We start from the raw sequence: 16,567 nt of genomic DNA on the forward strand, positions 1-16,567 counted from the left end.
TTTAACTTTTTAAATTAAATTAATAAAAAATTAATATTTTAATAAGGTAAAACGGAGAGTTTTGAGTAGCACTAACAACTGTTAAAAATTTTTGACGGTAGGAAGGTTATTGTAGTTTCGATTGAGTTAGTGAGTTAATTTCCGAAAAAAACACCTAGGGGATTTTTAAAAAAAGCGCGTTGACCTTAGGAGTTTATATATAATTTTTTTTATATTTTTAATAAATATTGTTTAAAATCATATATTTTAATTTTGTTCCTCGTAAACTAAAATTTTAGCTTCGCCACGGATAAAATTCTAAAAAGAGGGGTTGTAAGGATTGGAGAAGGTCGAATGCCGTACCCCAAGACAAGATGCACAACCTTGACTCTGAAGGTGAACCGGAGCATTGATAGAGAAAGAAAAGATAATAAAAAAATAAAAGCAATGAAAGCAATGAAAGCATACAACATAATAGTAAAAAGAAATGTTTTCCAAGAAATGATATAGGGTTTATGAAAGGCATGTTTATAGCATAGTAAGGAACATGCATGTTTATGAAAAAAGTTTTTACAAATGAAAACTTTACTATAAAATGTTAAACGTTTGTAGTTGCAAAAATTGATTTTTATGTTTTCAATAAAGTGCTATTCATCTACGAAAGAAGTGTTTATAAAAAAACACTTAGCTGCCGCCCTAAGTAAAATTACTTACATTTTATCAATATAACTTACTTAATTTTTACTTCTAGAATAAAAATTGAGTAATGTTATGAACCATTTTTTTTATTCTCTTAAAGTTGATGTGGCTTTCAAAATTACCATCGGATCAAAATTCAAGTATGATTCATCTAAAATTTAATGGTAATTTTAAAAACTACATTAACACTAAAAAGATAAAAATAGATAAAAAAATGATCCCTTGCATTAGTCATAAAAATTGATCGTTATAGAAAGACAAAGATGTGTTTGACTGAGCAGGGATAGGACCCCAAACTACCAATTCAACTTTTTTTTCCTCGTCAAAGTTACGCCAATTTTATGAATAATTCTAGAGTCACTCTTATGTTTATTTTGTATCCAACAAAAAATGATGTGACTTTTTAAATTACTATTCGATATTTAAAATCAAATCTAAATAATGATTTTAAAAAGTACGTTATTTTTAGAAGGACACAAATAAGACTTTTAGCTAACATTACTCAGAATCTTTGTTAGTGTAATACCTATTATATTTTAATAAAAAAAAAATCCATATAATTCTGAATTTTTTTTAAAAATACAAAACAAAATAAATAAGCTCCTCTCCATCTCATCCTTATCCCACCATAACATGTTGTGACGTAAAGTGATAAGCAGTGATTAGACGCATGGACGGCTGGGGACAAAGAATCAAGTGATGGCCCCCCTTCAAATTGGCATAAAATGATAAAATCATGGTCCGCCATCTAAAGAAAAATAATTAATAAACTATTATGATTATAATTATAATCATAATTAATAAATTATGATTATAATTTTATTAAACTATGATTAATAAACTATCATTTTCACATATTATCTTGATCTGATCAGACTGATTCCCATGCCATGGGTTTCAACGGCAAAGGAGTTATTGCTCTCCGCTGGCATGAAAAAGACGACCTGCATGGACCATGCATTTTTGTGCTATATTTTTTGAAGCACGAGGGAAACGATAAATCACCCATTTTTTATGATCATGTGAAGCCATCGCAGCCCTCCAATATTTACTCAATATTTAATCAGAAACTTGACATTAAGATTTTCGAAGGATTGTTTCTAAAATAAGAGAAAATAATGGAAGCCGACAAAAAATAACACAAAACAGGAATTTTCCATATTCTAACATTCTATTGTCGCTTACTAATTAGAGTACAAAACAAGATCAAAAATCTCTTTTCATTGCCAAGCATATATATATATATATGCAGGTATCATGAACCATTTATCTCACGTCCCAACTTAATTTGAGTTTGCAATATGAATTTGAGTGAATTACAATAATTGATACAATGAATTCAAAGACAATTTAAGAAATAATAATAATTATTGCTCCCATTATCTTTTTTGAACAAATTCAATTGTTATTGATAAGTGATAAAAGATCAATCAAGATCACAAAGTAGGAAGAGAAATCTCCTGACAATACCATAGATACTTGGTAGGATTTTTCACATCCAAGTTTTATCTATGACGGAACAGGATTCTCTCCAATCCATAATTGACTGAAGAATATCTAGTTCATGGCTATAATTTCTTCTCAGAAATTCTATGGCCACAAATGGGACACATATTCCACTAATAAAAATAATAATAAAATATTAATTTAAATTAAAATAAATAAGGAAAAAAAAAATGAGGGGGGTGGTTTGGCCAGCCTACTTTTTGGGTAAGGTGGCTCAATGGAGTTGGTCGTAGTACAAACACCCTCTCTCTTTTTTTTTTCTTTTTTTTTTTTTTAAAAAAAAAAAAATTCTTAATTTTTTTATTCTTTTTTTTTTTTAAAAAAAATTAAAATAATATTTTTTTATTATTTTTATTAGTGGGATATGTGTCTCATTTGTGGCTATAGGATTTCTGAGAAGAAATCATAGTCATAAACTGGATATTCTCCAGTTTACAATGGATTGGAGAGGATCCTGTTCCATCTATGACATGGTTGGTAGCCTCTTTTGCTAACCCGTGGGTAGCAAAATTGGCATCCCGCATTACATGAGTAAAGCTAAAAGGATTGAAAATTACATAAGCCTGTTTGTATATATCCCCTCCACAAAATGTTCATAGCAACTGTTGTTTGTCGTCTTTGATAAGTTTACCGCTTTCACAACTTGCAGCGCATTTCCTTCAAAAATAATATCTGTAAATCCCAACTCCTGACAGAAGAGCATAGCATGGAGTGCTGCTAGAGCTTCGGCCATGGCTGGTTCTCCGGTACAAACTTGCGTAGTGCTCCAAGCTGCTACCACCTTCCCCGCAATGTCATGGGCTATCATCCCCAAGCTGATTCGGCCATTTTTCTTGTCCACCCCCACATCCCATTTTACCTTGATTTTATTGTCAGGTGGCGGCTGCCATTGTATTACTTGTTGAAGCTGGGTGTGCTCTGTCTCCTCAGACTCACGGGAGTTTTGCCTATGGAATTCCTACAGTGAGTCCCTAGCATCGCGGAACACTTGGTTGGGGTGAGAAAAGGTGCCCTCATGTACCACTGTATTTCGTCGGAACTAGATCTTTCGAGCCACCACTACAAATAACTCCATATCTTCCGTTTTGCACCACCCCAAAAACTCCTCAACTACATGCATGGAATCCTGTCCCACATAGGCCCCTTTTTGCATCTTCATTGTGCCGCACCCCCATACATCCTTCGCCGAATGACAGCTCTATAATATATGTTCAATTGTCTCCTCCTCTAATTCACAAATAGAGCATAGCTTGTTTGTGACAACCCCCCTACGAAACAGATTAGCTTTTGTAGGGAGAAGGTTATTACAAGCCTTCCACATGAATAGTTTGACGGCATTGGGGACATTGAACTGCCAAAAAGCTTTCCATACCCCCCTCATTATTGTGCGCACTCTAGAGCCTCCACTGTGTGATAAAGCTTGTAAGTTTGTTTCCATATGGTAAGCACTCCTCACTGAAAATTCTCCATTTGTGGTACACCGCCATATTTGCTTGTCCATTGGTTGGAGAGGACTTAGTGGTATGTTGCAAATAATCCGAGCTTCCTCCTCCTTAAACACCGCATTAATAAGAGAAGCCTTCTATGTTATAATATTTTGGTCTATGAGATCAACTACTCGTGCATCCTTATCAAGGATGCGGCAAGGTGATTGTACCGTGAACGAGATCAGGGTTGGAAGCCAATGGTCACCCCACACCCTAATGTCTCTGACTCTCTCCCATTCCCAACCCTCCATACAAGCCCATGTCGAACCACTTCTTGTGCCGAGATAATACTTCTTCACGCAAAAGATGATTGTTTGCCTATTGTAACTTCCAATATCGAACTATGAGGATAGTATTTCGCTTTAATAATTCGTTCAGCCAAAGAGTCCGGATTTTGAAGGAGCCGCCAACAGAGCTTTGTTAAAAATTATCAAATCTCCGAAGCCCATACCTCCTTTCGATTTTGCAACTCCTTCGTTTCCAACTCATCAAATGAATCTTGGATTTTTTTTCTTTTGGCTCCCCCACCAGAATTTTTGCATCAAATCATTAATGTCATTACATAAGGATAGTGGTAGTTGGAAAATGCTCAAGCAATAAGTGGGAATTGCTGGAGCCACCGCTTTTAAGAGTATTTTTTTTCCTTGCTTGCGACAAAAAATTCACCTTCCAATTATGCAAGCAATTCCACACTTTATCTTTTATGTTATTAAAAGTTTGTGACCTCGACTTACCCACTAAAGCTGGAAGCCCCAAGTATTTGTCATATCTTTTTGTGGCTAAGAATCCTCAGGGCTGAGTAATCTCTAGTCGTCGTTCTAGGCTTGTGTTATGACAAAAAAAAAAAAAATAAATAAAAAATTAGAGGTTTTCTCCTTATTTAATTTCTGTCAAGATGTAGCCTCATACTTTTCAAGTATCCTTGTTAACCTTCGGCATTCCACAAAATTTGCTCTGCAGAACAATAAACTATCATCTAAGAAAAAAAGGTGATTGAGACGTGGACCATTTTTGGATATTGGTACTCCCATATTCTTCGCCTTATGCAATAGGGAACTTAGGGCCTCCACACATATGAGAAACAAATATGGTGACAAAGCGTCTCCTTGTCGAATCCCTCTCGATGGAGTGATATGCCCTACCGGTTGTCCATTGACCACTACAGTATAGGAAACTGAACGTACACATAGCATAATCAGCTTAACCCATTGATCTGAGAAACCCTAACTTTTGCATTACTGCTTCCAGAAAATCCCATTCCACTCTGTCATATGCTTTACTCATGTCCAGCTTGATCCCTATAAAACCCACCTTACTCCACATTCTAGCGCTCATAGAATGCAAAGTTTTATATGCCGCTAAAATGTTATCGGTGACCAATCTGTCTGGGATAAACGCACTATGATTGGAAGAGATGATGTGAGGGAGCACCACTTTCAGGTGATTTGCCAGGACATTTGAAATAATCTTGTATAACACATTACAAAGGCTTATAGGCCGAAATTCAAAAACTCTACCAGGATTCTTTATTTTGGGCACAAGAGCAATATTAGTAACATTTATATGTTTATCTAAATGGTAGGAATTAAGAAAGTACAAAGTCACATTACATACCTCCGGGCCTACTGTCGCCCAGTTTTGTTCATAAAACCCAGCTGAGAAACCATCCGGCCCTAGGGCTTTCAAGGGTGACATTTAAGATAGTGCTCGACTTATCTCCTCCACAGTAAATGTTGCCATCAAGCAATGGTTCATTTCTGTTGTGACTTTGCATTCCATAGCCCCAATACAATCCCCATGTTCTGCATCTCCTCTATAGTGAATAAATTTTGAAAATAACGGATGAAAGGTTGCTCAATATCACTTTGGGTCGAGGACATCATCCCACCATCATCCTTTATCTGTGTAATTTGATTTCCCTTCCTACGTTGGATTGCGTAGGCATTGAAAAACTTTGTGTTTCGATCCCCATATCGCAACCAATTCTCATTTGCTTGTTGCCTTCACTTGAGATCTTCTTGCTCAAGGAGCAAATTTAGTTCATTCTTGGGTTTAGTCTCCTCATGTGTGCCTTGTGCAGTAGCCCCAATTTGTAACTCCAATTCTCTTGTCTTGCTGTGGATTAGAGTCTCGATAGCGAACTCTTTTTTCCGAATCCACTTTTTAAGAGTTTGTTAACAACTCCTCATTTTTCCTTTTATGTCTGACCAAGGATTCCCCTTATTAGGTTTCTCTCTCCATGTCTTTTGGACTACTCCTTTGAAGCCTTTGTGTTTTGTCCAACTTGCTTCTAACCCGAAGGACTTGCACTTATTCCATCCCCTATCTTCTCTAGCACGAAAAGATATATAAATTGGGTTGTGGTCCAAATTCATGCATCCCAACACTGAGACGTCCACAGTAGGAAAAAATTTTCACCATTCCTAATTGGCTATCGCCCTTTCCAGTCTCTCCTTGGTGAAACCCTAGTCAATCTTTCCATTATTCCAGTGTATTTTGGTTCTTTAAAACCCAAGTCACATAGTTGGCTATCTTCAAGTGCAAGTTGGAAATCTTCCATCTGCCCCCTGGACCATGTAGCAGCACCCCACTTCTCCGAATGGTCCAAATCTCATTAAAATCTCCCATGCACAACCATGGTAATGGATTGATTCGAGCTAAGTGGCGCAATAGGGCCCAAGCCTCCTTTCTTTTTGCTACCCCAGGGTGTTCGTAGAACCCCGTAAATTTTCACTCGATCCCATTACTCATCTGGGTTATAGTAGTATTAATGTGTCACCTACTATAATTTTGGATGTCTACTTGTAGCCCATCCCTCCATAATAAAATTAAAGCTCCACTTCGACCAACATCTTCCACAACAAATATATTATCAAAACCCAGCTTGTATCGCAAAAAACATATATATTTTTTTATTCATCATCTTGGTCTCAATAATAAAGACCAGGTTGAGTTTCTTTTCCTTTACCATCTAGGAAAGGTCACGAACTATACGGAGGTTCCCAAGCCCCCGGCAGTTCCAACATAAATCACTCATTACGTCTGGGCTGGGACCTAGCCTCCACCTATCCGTCAGAGTTTGTTATATTAAACTGCCCTGCCTTCTTACATTTTTTTTTCCCCAGTTCTATCATCACCCATTGCTTGAAATTCACTCTTTCGTTTTCCTGAAGTAGTCACTAGGGAGACACCCTGCACTCCTTTTTTGTTCGAGACACGTGCCCCCTTGCCTGGACAGTTTCAAAAGAACCCTTAGAGAAAAGTAGATGTTGTGTGCCCTCCTGAAAAGTTTCAGCTTCCTCCACATGGCTGAAAATATTTGTGTTAGTTGGTTGAATAGGTGGCATGCCAGTAGACTTTCTACCCGTTCCTCCTTCGCCCACAGTATTACAGCCTGTCGGTTCCTCAGTAGGAAAATATTTCACCTGATCTTTTTCCATAGCACTCCATACCATTTTCTCTTTCAAATTGTCTCATTGCCCCCACGTAGACATTTGTGGGTGTTTCAGTATCTTCTCCCCCTTTATTGCTAACCAAATCCACCCCCAACCCCCCCACCCCCAATCATTACTGGAGGGTGAATCTCTAAAATTCGGGCCTACCTCCCTCCTTTGATGGCCTGAGATATTCTTCCCTCAATCCATAGAATTTTTCGAATTATTTCCCAATTGCATAAGATTCTTTTCCTTTACTTTCTTTGTGAGGAACAGATGAGCTGTTCCCCCGTGGGAAATTACTTTCCTCTCCTTGTGGGGCATGAGCGGAGGACCCTGTGTGCATACCGTCGGTGCCACTATCACCACCACCGCTTCCCACCTCTTTTCTTCTTCTAGATTGGTGGCTGGCCCCTTCTATGTAGTGGGGTTCCTTGTGATGTTGTGTGTCTTTCCTCCCAGTGGGACGGCCCCTTCTAAATCCTCCTCTCCTTGTTGGTGATGCAGCACGGAGCCATGGCCCAAACTGATTTTCAGTTTCAGTTTCGTTTATTCTTCGCCCACCAAGCTTCTCACACCCTCGTCATCCATGGCTTACTGCTCCGCATTTGAAAAAAAATTTGGGTATCTTGTCGTATTGAAAAGCTACCCAAATTGAATTGTCTTTGAGATTTATGAGTCTTCCATGTGAGAGAGGTTTGGAGAGATCCAGTAGAATTCGCACCCTTGGGTATTCTCCCCATCCCCCTTTCTCATCATTGACATCAACTTCTTCAACAATCCCCACTAATTAGCCAATTTGGTGTCCGATCTCTTGCCCCATACAAGCAAGCGACAGGTTATACATTCTGACCCAAAACGTTGCTTTGTCAAAATCCAGTTGATTTGGTGGAGTGAGTCCATCAAATTCTGCCAAAGAAAAAAATGAACAATCAAACATCCACGGCCGCCCCTCCATGACTTTGATTTTATTCCACTCAAACTCAAAGTCAATGAGGAATAGATTCACTCCCAAAACTTTGAACGTGAACCAACCCGTAGGCCTCCATGCTTGAATTAGAGGTACTCTGATAATCTTTTTGCTCATAGTCCGATCTGCCAAAAGTTTTCCCACCAAACATGCTTAACCCCGGTTGACTAGAGGTGCTATAGAGTTCTCCTTGATATCTACTCTAACGCTTTCCTCCTCCAACAGAGTGAAGTTTCTCCAGAGTTTTGCGAAATCCTCAGTCATGCTTCCCATGTCCATCCCCTAACAACAGTGACAACCCCCACAACAAAACACCTAAGCCTACTCTCCTCCCAACCCACACAAGGATTAGAGGCCGCCGCTTCACCTCTAGGTTTCCGTGAGGAGACTCAGAGAGAAGAATTTGAAAAAAAACATAATACCCAATTCACCTAGGCATTCAACTGGCCTGGTGAACAATAAAACCGGTGATCTCCATTTTCCACAAATCTCTATTGAGATGAGGTTTGCTTAATTATTGCTCCCATTATCAAAACACAATTAAGAAAAAAAAAATCATTATTGCTCCCATTATCCTTCGTTCATTGTTACTCACGAAACCTTAATTACGAATTCAAAGATAATTTAAGAAAACAAATTAATTATTGCTCCCATTATTCAAAGACAATTTAAGAAATAAAAATTTATTGCTCGTATTATCCTTCGTTCATTATTGCTCACCAAATCATAATCTTGGCACATGAGTGGAGTTTTTTTTTTTTTTTTTTTTCTTTGAATAAGAAGCTTGTCAAAATCTCATTAAAAATCAGACTTGGGGAGTTTTAGCCAATGTGTGAGCTCCCATGTTTGCCAACCAACTCACATACTGACAACGCCAGCTTGGGAATGACTGCAGCATTGTTCAAGTGTCCTCCAAAAGGTGGCCAAATCTACTCCAGTTCCTCTCAGAGGAGTTCAACCCATGTACCACGGCTTGAGCATCTCCTTCCATGATGACTTGTGATAAGCCCAGTTCTTTACACAGACTTGCCGTGTGGTAAGATGCCAATGCTTCCCCCAACGTTGGGTCTAACCATCCACACCTAGAGTCAATTCGAGCCGCTGCAACTAGTCCATTAGAGTCCCGTACCACCATGCACATTCCCACCCTTGCGTTAGACTAGTTTAAGCCAAAATCCCAGTTCACTTTGAACCATCCCTCCGGAGGTTTAGTCCATCGTTTACTGGGCGCAATTGTCTCCTTCCCCACCTCTAGTGGATTTCTGCAATTTGCTTGAGAGTAGTATTCCACCGCTTGGCTTGTTTCTTGTACCAGAGTATTTGGATGGGTAAAGAAGTCCATACCTGAGTCGGAACATTTATGGAAAACCCGTTCTCTGGAACTCCAAACATCAGAGGTGGAGGGGCATGGCCACAGGATATGTGTAGCTGTTTCTTTTTCAAGGCCATCAATAGGGCACAAGGGGTCAGTAACTACCTTCCTCCGTTGCAAATTATCACGCATGGGGAGAATGTTGTTGCAAGCTCTCCACATGAAATTCTTGTCCACAGTGGGGAGCTGTAGTTGCCAAATTACCCCCCATAGTTCACTGTCACCCACCCTCTTGGAACCTTCAGGACGATTATAGCTTTCTTTCTCCTTGGCTAAGTGAATAAGCACTACAAATCGAAAACACTCCCGAGTCCGTCCCACGCCATACCCTCATGTCAGGGTGACTTATAGCACTAAATGGAACCATTAGAATGGCTTGCACGTCCTCGGGATTGAAATTGTCCCGTAGAATGGTTTCATCCCACCATTTCGTATCTGTGCTTATGAGCTCCATCACCCTCACCGTTTCTTGAAGGGACCGTGGCTGAGATTGTACCATGAAAGTGGTAGGGATTGGGACCCACTTCTCCCCCTAGATGCCAGCCGTCACCCCATTTCCTATTCTCCACATTAAGTCATCTACTGGTAATTCTTTGGCACCCTGGATACTTCTCGATGCATAAGATGGCTTGGAACCCAATTGTGCGTCTTGAATAGACTCCTTTGGGCAATATTTCGCCCTTCGGATTTGTGTACTCAAGCTATCCGTGTTTTGTAGTAACCTCCAGCATTGCTTTGCCAATAATGCCTTGTTAAAACACGTGAGTGGAGATTCTGGCACATGAGAATGCCAGTCATGGCATATAATAATGTGCTAGAATTTATAACTTATTAACACATTTTCATGCGCCAGAAGATACAAAATTAGCGGCACATTCTCATGTGCCACCAATTTGGTGGCACATAATTTAATATTAGCAATTATTTATTTGAATACCAAAATTTTATTTTTTGTTTTTCTTTAAAACCAAATTTGGTGTCACCTAATAATAAATTAAAAGAGATCATAATCATAGACATAAAAAACGTAATACAAAATAATTAATTAGTTGCTAATAAACATATATAACCCCAACTATATCATTGTTCCTTACAAATCTACTACCAATTCATATAATGTTCCATAATAGCAAAATACCACCAATTCACATAATTATTCTTTACAAATCTATTACAATCAAATATAATCACAATAATATAAGGATCCCTCGTTTTCAGCTGGTCCCATAGAAGCTAAGAAATGTTCTTCATGCTCCAACTGGTGGAAAAGTAGAGAATCATCCTAAGAATAAAGATTACTTAGAATGAAAAAATTATATGAAGTGCATGTGAAAAGAAATTAATTACGATGATTCAACATATATATGAAATCCGGATAGAAATGTGAATTATTTTTATAGGCATTTTTCGACTGACTCAACATAAGGATATTCTTCCACGCAACAATATAGTAGCAATAATATAAAAATATTGAGCAACAAAAATTTTTGCACATAACTTGTGGTTTTAGAGGTGTGACACAAATTAAGATGAAATATTTTGAAAAAAAAAAAAAAAAAAAAAAAAAAAAAAAAAAAAACAGAAACAAAGGGAAAACTTGACTTAACCCCCCTAAATTGTCACAATTTTTGCAATATATGACTCCCATAAAGTTCAATTTCTCTCAATTTAGTGTATTCATCTTTCAATTATTTGCAATGTCCCCCCTCAATTAGGATTTAACAATAAATCCTAATGGAAGGATGTGAAATTTTTGAAATGCCCTTATTTAAAAAAAAAAAAAAAAAAAAAACAACGAAGAAGAAGGATTGGATCTAACCTACCCGCCTTGTGTCCCACCATGGGGACACCAAGGTGACCCACCGTAGGGTCATGCACTTTGTGACCCACGATGGGTCTGAACTCAAGTGACCCAATATGGAGGATCACTTTTCCCCCCTTTTTTAAAAAATAAAAATAATAATAATTTAGCATTAAACTAAAATAAAAGGCATTAAACTAAACATAATTTCCTGTATAACCTAACTTATTTAAAATAAAATAAAATAAAGCTTACTCTGCTATAAAAAATACATCTTTAAACTAAATGAGAGAGAGGAAAAAAATAAACTTGTGAAGAGGGAAGGAGGACGGCTGGGGAGAGGCAGGGCCGGCTAAACCACTAGGCGAGTGAGGCGCTCGCCTAGGGCCCCTGGATTAATAAGGCCCAAAAAAAAAAAAAAAAATTTGCCCAAAAAAATTTTTTAATAATTTTTTTTTTTTTTTTTATTTAGGCATAAATTTTTTTTTTCATAAAGCTTAAGGCCTCTAATCATGATAAGTAAGTAATTTTAAAAATGCCTCAATTTAAGGCTCTAATATAATAAGCTCAGGGTAAAATAAAACCAATTAACCCAGAAAAGCAAATATCATTATACTTAAAAAGAGCCTATCTACCTATGCATTGAAAATTATTTGATATTGAAAGATTATTTTAACCCTACCTAACCACCCACTTTCTTTCCTTTCTTTCTCTTTCTCTTTTCTTCTCCACTGCCGACAGCCTCCCCTCTTATCTTCTTTTCTCTTTTTCCTTAGTTTCACTCAAAATAGAACGTGATGGAGAGAGATGAAGAGAGAGAGAGAGAGAGAGAGGCTAGGCGAGAGAGCGAAACATGTGTATCAATGAGGTAAGGATTCATTATATATATATTATGTGCTTGATTTTTCTAGTGGGTTTTGTATTGGTTTTTGACAAAATTTTTGGTGGGTTTTGTTTGAAACAGATGTATATCAAAGAATCAAGTGACGAAGTTACTGCCATGGTATAGATTTTTTTTTTTTTTTTTTTGATAATTTTGTATGGGTTCTTGGAAGTAGCCATATTTTACGGTGTGTTTTGTTGGATTCTTTGTGTGCTTCAGTTTTGAAACATGTGCTTAGCAGACATTTGGTGCGGTTCTTGGATTGATTCATAAAAAAAATTGATTTTTTTATTATTGTGTCTATTTTTGTAAGCATTAATAAAATGAGAACTCTAAATATAATAATAATATTAAAATAAATATTATTTAATTAATATATAAATATTATAAAAAAAAAAAAAAAATGCTCATTTAAAAGTTTTGCCTAAGGCTTCAGAAAACATTGAGCCGGCCCTGCTGGGGAGAGGGCTGGTTTAAAGAAAATGAAAGCAATGGTGTGGCACTAGAATGCTATACTGAGAAGAAAAGAATGCTCGTTCAGATCTAAGTGTAGTTTAAGGAAGAAGAAAATATAACAACTTATAAGGTAATACAAATTTCTGGTGGGTAAAGGAGAGATCTCAGGAATCTGTGTCTAATGCGCCAGGATTTCATGGCACATAGCCAAGAATTTCCTGGCACATGTGCTCGGAACCAGAAAATTCGTGGTTTTCTTGGTGTTTTATAAATGTGCCGGCGCCACAAATTTATCTCTTTTAGGCATTTCTAGCAAATGCCAGCTAAATTAACGCTAGGAATCAAAGGTTCTTTTTGCAGTGCCCAAAACACATTAAAAAACTTTTCAAAAGAATATATAAGTACTAAATTAATAATTATGGATTTTATGACTAAATATTTATTGGTAAAGAAGTATAAACGTTAACCCCAAGGGGTTGGCTTGGTGGTTAGGGAGTAAAGCCTGGGGCTCTGAGTTTGCTCCTCAGTGGTCTCAGGTTCGAAACCCACCAGGTGCTACCTCCCCCTTGGGGCCACACCCCTCTGGTGAATAGCCAGTGGCTTACCCTGTTCCGTGTAGGGAAACTTCCGAGGGTACGGTGCACGGGGCCGGGGTTTACTCTGCAGGGGTGGGTCCGAAGGGCCCTACCTTGTAGAGGTTCCTCGATATCAAAAAAAAAAAAAAAAAAAGTATAAACATTAAAACACTATCTCGTTTAATTAGTTGTTTCTAGCTTGTTTCTACTTATTTTACTTCTGTATTCGTCTTTTGATCTTAGATTCACATACGGTGCATGTAGTAGATTGTGATATTTTAGTTGATTTTGATTGGGTTATTAATGAGTTAATGGTTAGATGATATTGGAATATGTTATCATAGGCTATTTGGGATTCTGTTCTTGGGAGTAATATAGTCTATGTTTAGAACATGAAGGTGAATCTATATGCTTGTTTAGCGTTGGATTGAAGTTTTGTTTGGTTTAGCAAGCATGGACGATTGGATGTTGTGTTCTAAATTAGGACAGTGCATGTTAAGATGCATGTTAGGACCTTAGATACTTTTTAGAATGTGGTTAGAATGGTCTGGTATGAGATGGCAGTTTCTAGCAAAGAATCAAACATTTGTTGGTCTGGTTGAATAATCGATCCTGAATCCTGATAAATAAACGATCAATTGTCTAGTAGAATGACTATTCTAATCTTAGATTAAGATTTGGAACGCATTAGCTTAGATTAAGTTCTAATTAATTAGTGATTATTTCTTAGATTTGGAGGGAAGTGAGACTCTGGAAGGATTTTTGGAGGAGTCTTATGACCCCAGTGAGTAAACTCACACAAATAAATGTTATTTCATAGCGCTTCATAGCATGACTATTTTATATGATAAATGTGCATATTTGCCATTCACATGAAATATCTTTTAGAACTGTATGGACTCTACTTATTTTATGAAAAATATGAGTTAGAATGATATGATATAAATGAATATTTATAAATGCGTACATATAAAACACAGTAAATTGCATCGCATGACATAACGCTTATATATGGATGAAGTCTATGGGCTACCTTTATCAGTGATGACTCGCGTATCATTGCCGATAGTCTATTTGAAATAATAATAATAATAATAATAATAATAATAATACACCAGCAATGACATTTGTTGTCTCTAATAATGTATCTAAAATTAAAAAAAGTTTAAAACTCATGTCAATGATGACAATTGTCAATATATATATATATATATATATATATATATATATATATATATATATATATATATGGCTAATTTAGTGATAAAAGACTTTCATATGCAAGCTCGTCTGCAATTTGCATGTTCGGATGAGAGGTTTATAATGGAACAACCGAGAAGCTCGTCTGCAACCCCAGCCCATTCGAAGAGTGTCCAAACGAGCTAATTTTCAAAGACCCACCGAGAAGCTCATCGGCAATCTCATATGCAAGGCGTACAGACAAGCAAATGTTTTGAGACCCACCAAGAGGCTCAATGGAAAACTAGTCCGCAATGACTACAGACATCCCGCACCAAGAATCCTAGTTTAGTCGTGTTAACCTAGTTATGTACAAACAAGTAAGGACCTCATCCGGAAGCCGACTTAGATTTGCAATTATCTTGATTCAGTTTGTAATTCATTAGACTAATATGAAGTCATCACTAATAATAAACTATCAATGATGACATAGTGTAACGATATCATTACTGATAATGAGTTATCAGCAACGACTACTATACCGTTGCTGATAAATGGTTATTAGTGACGATGTCTTTTGTTTTTGCTGATAAAGTATATGTTGGTTAAGGTTCTTACCCTAGTTACCCTGACCTCAAACAAAATTATCAACGACGACACTAAGGCAATAACCTTTCTTGATGAAACAACTGCGAAACTATTGCGATGTTCAGTTGTCATTTAAGACTTTTAATGACAACTTTAAAGACCAAAATTCTTATAGTGGGTGAGATGGGATAGATAAGATAAAAGTCGTCACCGCAAACCAAAATTCTTATAGTGGGTGAGATTGGATAAAAAAGATAATCAAATCCTAGCATGGAAAGTTCAAATATATTTTAATAATCAGGAATGTGGTTGTCTTGTTTGGTAGGTTTGATAGGACTTTCTCTTTTTCTTTTTTTTTTTTCTTTTTTTTTAAGCATATATCGATTATATATGTTTATATATATGTTGAGTATCTGAATCTGGTTTTGGCTGTTGGTGTGCTTGGGTGGTTGAATATGAGGAGAGGAGAATATTCATGAAACATGAGGGTTTGACACAACACGTACAGAGACGTGCCAAATCTCCTTGTTATAAAGAATGCAGCTTTTGACTGCAGCACACGAGCTGGACTGTTAAAGCTGGACAAAGTTTTCTTTCAAATTGAGTTTAAAGAATTTTCTTCAATCTAATTTATAAAAGTGACACATGTTCTATGAACATATGAGATGCACATATTTTTTTGATAGAAGGGATAAACTAGGAATAAATTTTATAAAAAACTCATGTGCATCTCACATGTTATTAAAAAAAAAAGAGACACATGTCACTTTTATAGAGTAAATTGAAGAAAATTTCTCTAACCCAATTTAAAGGAAAACTTTGTCCATTAAAGTTGTAGTGAGTGAGACAAGCTGGTTGCATGGAATAAATGCCTCCAATCTCCTCTCACTGAATCATGGCATTGAATTTGTACGTAGAATATTTAGATGATGAAAGTGAAAACTGTCACAGAAGGCGGCAGCTGATCCGTGGGAATTTTGGACCCATTAATTGTTAAGGTCTTAAGTCAGCGGCCACGATTCTTGGCGTTTGATTTAGAAAATAATGACTTGAGAATTCTTGATTAGTTAAAGCTAGCCTAGCCGTAGTTGCGGGTCCAATTCCCTCTGTGCGTTCCGACTGCCCAAGAAAAAAAATAAATAAATGCGACCACTTAATAAATCAAAACCTGAAACACTATATATATATATAGAAAATGGTCGGCATGCATGAAGCACATTGGACCCGCAATTACGGCTTAAACCACTGCTAAGATAACTAATCAAGTATATATTATTCTAATCCCGCATTTCATTTGTCAAACACTCGGAATAATTGTGGCCGTTGACTTCTAATTTGTAGGGATTATGTTAATTATTAGTTATATGGTGTATAAGATCTTCAACAACCACAAGTATGGCTTCACTTGTAAAAAGAAAAAAAGTATGACTAAAAGAATATTACTATTGGGATAATGTTAGATACTCGATTAATGTCGTTGTATCCTTCAACCTTTGGATAAGCCTCTATTTTAAAAGGAAATAATAAGATGACTGATAGACACTACCACATCAACTCAGTTTGATATTAAATATTTAGAATTACTCTTAATAAGGTAATTTAGTAGATTGTCATACTACTACAACTTGATGAAGTGAC

This window comes from Corylus avellana, chromosome ca5 (assembly GCF_901000735.1).
Source record: "Corylus avellana chromosome ca5, CavTom2PMs-1.0".
Taxonomy (NCBI): Eukaryota; Viridiplantae; Streptophyta; class Magnoliopsida; order Fagales; family Betulaceae; genus Corylus; species Corylus avellana.